Source organism: Anomaloglossus baeobatrachus, chromosome 4, assembly GCF_048569485.1.
Source record: "Anomaloglossus baeobatrachus isolate aAnoBae1 chromosome 4, aAnoBae1.hap1, whole genome shotgun sequence".
Taxonomy (NCBI): Eukaryota; Metazoa; Chordata; class Amphibia; order Anura; family Aromobatidae; genus Anomaloglossus; species Anomaloglossus baeobatrachus.
Genome location: NC_134356.1, coordinates 25,685,540 through 25,693,924, shown reverse-complemented (window position 1 = coordinate 25,693,924; position 8,385 = coordinate 25,685,540).

The window sequence follows — 8,385 nt, the reverse complement described above, 5'->3', positions numbered from 1 at the left end:
CTGTGGGAGAAGCTGAGGCTACCCAGAGAGACCTGGATATTTATCGCTTACTGGACTATATCCATGTTTCTGGACTATTTTACCCTCTGTATGGTGGATTATTTATGGACTGTCTGATTTTGTTTGGAATAAATGTTCTTTGGATTGTTCATCCAACTCTCGCTCTGTTGATTGTGTGATATGAGAGAAGGACCCCATGATACACCACTTCCTTTAGAGGGTCAAAGACCTGACCCCTCTTCCTATAGAGAGATAGAGGTCTGTTCACACTTCCTGTAGAGAGAAAGAGGTCTACCCACACTTCCTGTAGAGAGAGAGGTCTGCCCACACTTCCTGTAGAGAGAGAGGTCTGCCCACACTTCCTGTAGAGAGACAGGTCTGCCCACACTTCCTGTAGAGAGGGAGGTCTGCCCACACTTCCTGTAGAGAGAGAGGTCTGCCCACACTTCCTGTAGAGAGAGAGGTCTGATCACACTTCCTGTAGAGAAAGAGGTCTATCCACACTTCCTGTAGAGAGAGAGGTCTGCCCACACTTCCTGTAGAGAGAGAGGTTTGCCCACACTTCCTGTAGAAAGAGAGGTCTGCCCACACTTCCTGTAGAGGGTCAAAGATCCGCCGCCACTTCCTGTAGAGAGAAAGAGGTCTGATCACACTTCCTGTAGAGAAAGAGGTCTATCCACACTTCCTGTAGAGAGAGAGGTCTGCCCACACTTCCTGTAGAAAGAGAGGTCTGCCCACACTTCCTGTAGAGAGAGAGGTCTGCCCACACTTCCTGTAGAGAGAGAGTTCTGCCCACACTTCCTGTAGAGGGTCAAAGATCCGCCGCCACTTCCTGTAGAGAGAAAGAGGTCTGATCACACTTCCTGTAGAGAAAGAGGTCTATCCACACTTCATGTAGAGAGAGAGGTCTGCCCACACTTCCTGTAGAAAGAGAGGTCTGCCCACACTTCCTGTAGAGAGAGAGGTCTGCCCACACTTCCTGTAGAGAGAGAGTTCTGCCCACACTTCCTGTAGAGGGTCAAAGATCCGCCGCCACTTCCTGTAGAGAGAAAGAGGTCTGCCACACTTCCTGTAGAGGGTCAAAGATCCGCCGCCACTTCCTGTAGAGAGAAAGAGGTCTGATCACACTTCCTGTAGAGAAGAAGACGTTTGATCATACTTCCTGTAGAGGGTCAAAGATCCGCCACCTCTTCCTGTAGAGAGAAAGAGGTCTGCCACACTTTCTGTAGAGGGTCAAAGATCCGCCGCCACTTCCTGTAGAGAGAAAGAGGTCTGATCACACTTCCTGTAGAGAAGAAGACGTCTGATTACACTTCCTGTAGAGAAGAAGACGTCTGATCACACTTCCTGTAGAGAAGAAGACGTCTGATCACACTTCCTGTAGAGATAAAGAGGTCTACCCACACTTCCTGTAGCAATTAAAAGACCTGCCACCACTTCCTGTAGATGGTGAAAGACCTGGCCCCACTTCCTGTAAAGAGAAAGAGGTGTGCCCACACTTCCCTTCCTGTAGTGATGCAAAGACCTGCCCTCATTTCCTGTAAAGGGTCAAAGATCCACTCCCGCTTCCTGTAGAGAGAGGTCCACCAACACTTCTTGTAGCAACTCAAAGACCTGCCCCCACTTCCTGTAGAGAAAGAAATCGACCCATACCTCCTGTAGTGATACAAACACTTGGCCTTTTTTTCCTGTGGAAAGAACGAGATCCACCCACACATCCTTGAAGAGACACAAAGACCAGCCCCCACTTCCTGTGGAGATGCAAAGACCCTCCAAAACTTCCTGTAAGGAGGCAAAGACCCACCCATTTCCTTCAAAAAGAAAAAGACTTTCCGCCACTTCCTGTAGAGACACAAAGCTCTGTCCCCACTTCCTTCCTGCAATGGATCTCGGTGTCTCTACTGCTAGAGACCGTTTTCACTTAACAACAGGCAGTAGACAAAAGGGTGACACCTAGTGGCAGCAATTTTCAGTGATTTTTTGGGGGGTGTAAGACAATGTAATTTTTAACTTAGTTTATTTACATATTATCTCTTTGTATCACATCATTTGTCATATTTAAGCCCAACCAAGGGCAATAAAGAGCCCAGCAGACACACAACACTGTTTATTAGGATTTGTTGGTCGTTTGATTAATCAGTGTACATTCCACAACTGACATTTTTAATATTTTGTTTTTTATGTTCTCATTAACAAATTGATTAATTATTGATTTGACTGATGCCCAGCTGCCCAAGAAGCTGTCACTTCCATGAAAGATGCAACCACCATGTAATTTATCCCATTATTGTATAACTCCGGCCTCAGGCACCTCGGGGGCGGAGTTTGAAATAGAACACACCCTCTTTCACAATGTTTCCACCCCTGCTTACCATCTCAAACATTTTATTACAGATTTATTTTATTTATCTGACCTTCTACATAGTATTTTTTTTATATATAACACCCTGTTTGCCCCAAGCTTCCATCTGATTCTCAATGAGATCCTATCTATTATATTTCTGCTTTTTTTCCAGTCTTTCTTTTACTTTGAAGCAGCAAAATCTCTTGTGCAGTTTACTTATTTATCTTTTTATCTGAAAGAGTGAAAATATACTGCCAGGAGCTGCAAGAACAAAACATATAAAATTAGGGGAATCTCCACTTTATATTGTTCCGTACTGAATAATTTCCTAATATCTTTTTATAGCAGACAAGAGTCGACTCACAAGTCCCATTCCCATAGCATTAAATGATCAAATTATGTCTTCCTGTAGCCACCACTAGAGGGAGCTCACTGTATTATGCTTTTGTCATGAGGTGTGATGAGATCACTAGGGACAGGGGAGCCTAAACTGGCCCTTAGGCTAGGTGAATCCTAGCTGACCCTGATCCCAAAGGTACGTCTGAAGGTGACGATGTTTGGGCCGCCTTCCTTGCCCTAGATCCTGAACAACCCTGATCTAATAGCCCCCATTCCTCCACGCAGGAGAGGGCCGGGACAGGAGTGGTTAATCTCCCATCCTATAGCATTGAATTATCAAATTATGTCTTCCTATAGCCACCACTAGCGGGAGCTTACTGTACTATGCTTTTATCTTGAGGTGTGATGGGATCACTAGGGACACAGGAGCCTAAACTGGCACTCAGGCTCGGTGAACCCTAGCTGACCCTGATCCCAAAGGTACGTCTGCAGGTGACGATGTTTGGGCCTCCTTCCTTGCCCTAGATCCTGAACAACCCATGATCAAGTTGCCCCTCTGCCTTCACCCAGGAGAGGGCCAGGATAGGAGTGGTTAATCTCCCATCCTATAGCATTGCATTATCAAATTATGTCTTCCTGTAGGCACCACTATAGGGAGGTCATTGTATTATGCTTTTGTCATGAGGTGTGATGGGATAACTAGGAACAGAGGAACCTAAACTGGCCCTCAGGCTAGGTGAACCCTAGCTTACCCTGATCCCAAAGGTACGTCTGAAGGTGACGATGTTTGGACCGCCTTCCTTGCCCTAGCTTCTGAACAACCCAGATCTAATGGTCCCCCTGCCTTCATCCAAGAGAGGGTCGGGACAGGGGTGATTAATTCCACACAAATAAACAGACGGGGGGGGGGACCAAAACTTAAACTCACAGCAATCACTCACAGAGGTATAGACAATACATGATCGGAAGAAAATTAAAAGAAGGGACGAAATAATCAGACAAGAGTACCGTATTTTTCAGTTTATAACATGCACTTTTCCTCCCCAAAATTTGGGAGGAAAATGAGGGGTGCGTCTTATAATCTTACAGGGGGGTGGTGCAGAGGGGTCATAGGAGGCAGGAGCAAGGCAGTGCAGCAGGCAGTGGGCTGTGCTTGCTGCAAACGGTAAGGCAGGGGCCATCTTGAAAATTTTGGCGGTGAGGGCTTCAAATAATGGCGCCCAGAGTTGACGCGTGCGCAATAAGAGATTTTAGCTCAAAATCTCATCTACGTATGCGCCGCCAGTGGTCCATTGATCTCCCAGTAGCAGACTTAAGGAAAAGGGTGCCCATGAGGTGGCGCGTGCGCAGATGAGATTTCGGCTCGTCATTGAGCTGATACCTCAATCTGTGCACGCGCCGACTATAGGCGCCATTTCTTTGAAGCTCACACCGCCGACAATTTCTGGATGTTCCTGCCTAACAGCGCCCACAGCATCTCGCTACTCCACCACTGCCCCTGCCTCCTGTGACCCTGCCACACCATCGCTGCCAACCCCGGTCAGACACCCCCGGATTATAAAATGGGCCCCATATTTTTTTTATGTTACCTTACTGTTTCTCTAAATTTGGGGTGCGTCTTATAAAACAAAAAACACACCAAACAACACACAGAAGTTCAGCAACAGGACATCAAAGCAGAGGGATCGAGATCATATAAAGCTATAATCGGCATGGGAGAACAGGCTCCACCATCTTAAAAAGGTTGGAGGCGGTTGTGATAGGTCTCCTGCAACATGTGACTCAAGCAGTATTCCACAGGCTAGCAGAAATTAACTCCTGCAACATGTGACTCAAGCAGTAATCCACAGGCTAGCAGAAATTAACTCCTGCAACATGTGGCTCAAGCAGTAATCCACAGGCTAGCAAAAATTAACTCCTGCCAGCCCGATTACAAACAAGAGCACAGCTTTTCGACACCCGAGCCTGTTTGTGCAGCTCAAAAGCAGCATCGTGTGGAGTGTCTGACTCTGCTGCGTGAACAGGGTCAGATGTAGTCCTAATGCTTGCCGAGCTTTGAGCCTGACACCGTGAGACAGCTTTAGCATGTACTGAGCGCCTCCTAGTGGTGGCTGTGGATAGCTAGAATAATTATTACATGACTATATCGATGCAGGGGATTTGGTACTCTGTATCAGACTGAGATATATTAAGAAACTAATCATCGAAGCGTGTGACCTATTTTGATCACATGTTCTAGTATACTGTATATATGTTTATATATATAATTTATGGCATATGTAAAATGTGGACCTCATCGCGATGCAGAATTATAAATGTACTCAATAAAACAGACCAATTATGACTGGGTGATAATGAAAGTATACCCGGCTCCCATTCTATATATTTCCCTTGCTCTTTGTCTTTAGGATCGAATATACATATATTTTTATGAGTCACCCATGTTATGATATACTGCACCACCAAGCTGATTAGTCAGTGGCTAAATCAGGCAACGAGGGGAAAAAACATTATAAATCAGCGACTACGTCGTCATATGCGCTCCGGATGGAAATATTAACGCTATATTATTTTATCATGGGTTTAGACATTAATGATGTCATCCATTATTGGGGATGTGGGGGGTCTGAATCTTGGCAAAAAATATTATATTAACATAATCACAACTTGGTAATCAGCTGAGAAGCTGCTGACTTTTGCCTGTTATAGTGGGACTTTGCAGTGACTCTCTGCTCTGATGAATAGGGGAAAATCCAACTAGGAGAGTCACAAAATCTCATAGCCGAGTTTTCTTTACCCCTGCATAAAATTGAGCATACTCCCTGAATCCTATATCTAAATAACCTGGCCAAGAAACCTTGAAATGGTCAGTATATATCATACACCTATGTAGCACACTTAATATGAAAAGATAATATGCCTTATTGTGGAGTGAGGCACCCAGGAAACCCCTACATGCACGTTTCGGTTGCAAACCGTCTTCTGGGGATCTTACTTTGTACCTGTTCATATATTTTTTTCAAACCTTTTCAGATGTTCCTTAGGCTGGAGTCAGAGTTGCGCGTCACTCGCTTGAGTATCGGATCACACTTCCTGGACCGGCCTCACAAGGTGCTGGACCGGCCAAGCGTCTCCAGACCTAAACCCTATGGAGCATCTGTTGGGCCTCCTCAAAAGGAAGGTGGAGGAGCGCAAGGTCTGTAACATCCACCAGCTCCACGATGTTGTCATGTAGGATGGAAGAGGATCCAGCAGCTCCAGTGAAGCTCTAGTGACCTCCATGTCCAAGAGAGATAAGGCTGTGCTGGAAAATAATGATGGCCACTCAAAATAATCACACCAAGGGCACAATTTTGTTATTCTCACTTAGGGGTGTACTCACTTTTGATGCCAGTGATTTAGACATTAATAGCTGTGTACCACATGAAACGGCCATCGTCCTTTTTGTTTCCTGCTCTGTCCCTTGTTTAATTTTATGCCTCAATCTAATTTGTGGGATGGTGAGTGCCGATATTTTTTCTCTTTCATGTTAGACTTAGTTTTTACTCCTTTAGTGTGCACGACCGTCATCCCTCAGATCTGAGTGAGGCTCCAAGTCTTTTACAGGTCTCAAGGTGTGACGAAATTGTGCTTCTCTTTAATTTATTTCATTAATGACTGTGTGGACTTATTTAGAGGACACCAAATTTACACTGTTGTACAAGCTGCACACTGCCATTTGTATCCCAAGGTCAGATGTTGTGTTGTCCCATAAAAAGATATAAAATATTTCCAAAAATATGAGGGGTGTACTCACTTATGTGATATAATGTAACTTCTAGCATTCCTTCATCTCAGCTCCTGTAGAATCACAATCCCCTAGCCTTTGTCATTGGCAGTTCTCCTAATCAGGGCTCTCACTTTCCTGAGCCATGTGCTTGTTCAATGGCCCTGTTATCCAAATATAGTGACAACAGTGTAGAACAAACACTGAAAGATTATTAAGGTGTTATTATGAAGGCCTAGGCTATGAATCGTGTTTGTCCAGTATGATATTATACTAGAATAAGATTAATCTGTATTCTGAATGCTTTGTGTATTGCTTTTCCACTTATACCTGACAGAAATGTTGAATGAGTGTATAAACAAACTATGACTAGGGTCAAGAAGAGCAGATACACAGAAAACTGGTTAGACTCATGAATAAGTAACATTCTTGAGTAGACTCTTGTCCACGCCCAGACACACCTGATTAACTTACTATGGAATGTTGCTGTACAGGAAAGACTGTCCAAAAAGATGTATAAAATGTTATGCTTTGAATACAGGGGCAGAAGAACACAACTGTGCTTCTCCCAAATAGAGATACATCTCTGAGTGGTCATTTTACAGATTCATATACATTTGCGCAGATCTGATTTGAACTCCTCCTCCGAGACCCTGAGAGAGACCCCCTAGAGGTCTCCCCTAACATTATAGCAGGATAAAGCTACTGACCAGAACTGTCTTTTAAAGTGAACCTGTCACCAGAATTTTCGCTATTAAACTAAAAGAATCCCCTTCTGCAGCTCCTGGGCTGCATTCTAGAAAGGTTCATCTTGCTACTGGACCCCCTTTCACACCTAAATAACTTTATAAAATATTACCTTTTGCTATGGTAATGAGGTTTGCTGGCCCCGTGGGCAGGCTGTATTTTGTCTGTTATCCCCCCTCCTGCCGCTGTTCGCCGTCCCCCAGTGTTCATCTACATAGATGAGGCCGCCGCCCTCATGTTCCGCAGTGCTCCGGAGGTCTCGCGCATGCGCAGTGGCACTATTGCGGGACTGAGCACTATTTTATAATCGCGAGCGCCGGTGATGTTATTGCGCAGGCACGAGATTATGGGCGGTGCTGTGAATGTCATCACCAGGGTCATCCAAGTACCCGCACATAATCTCACACCTGCGCAATAACATCACCGGCGCTTGCGATTTGAAAACAGTGCTCAGTCCCGCGACAGTGTCAGTGCGCATGAGGGAGACTCCCGGAGCACTGCGGAAGATGAGGGCGGCGGCCTCATCTATGTAAACGAACACTGGGGGACGGCGAACAGCGACAGGAGGGGGGATAACAGACGAAATACAGCCCGCCCCCGGGGCCAGCAAACCTCATTACCATAGCAAAAAGTAATATTTTATAATGTTGTTATGTAGGTCTGAAAGGGGGGCCAGTAGCAAGATGAACCTTTCTAGAATGTAGTCCAGGAGCTGCAGAAGGGGATTCTCTTAGTTTAATAGCGAAAATTCTGGTGACAGGTTCCCTTTAAGGATCAGTGCCCACCCCCCAACAACAAGGAAGTAAGGAGACGGCAGAGCTGGGAGCTGCTCGGGAGACAACTTGAGAATACCTCTTTAATTGATCAACATTTTTCATGCTAAACTTTCCTACCTACGAAACTCCCTTATTCCGGTTCGTTAGATCGGACTTTTTAGAATTTGTAGAGGTAGAGGAATGATTTTTAGGGTGTAAATGAACTCGCACATTGGAAACCAACCAAAAATGGTCCCTTATGTTTTTTGCGTCCATCTCAGAGCATCGAGAAGCGGAGAATGTTACAATCTGATTGGTCCATGCAGCACCGGACTATGTAAGAGGCACCGAATAGCCCAGAGAGGAAAAGGTTAGAGTCTTCACCTGCTCCCCCCCCCGCCCTGAACACCGCCGAGTCAGCAGAAAGTGACAGC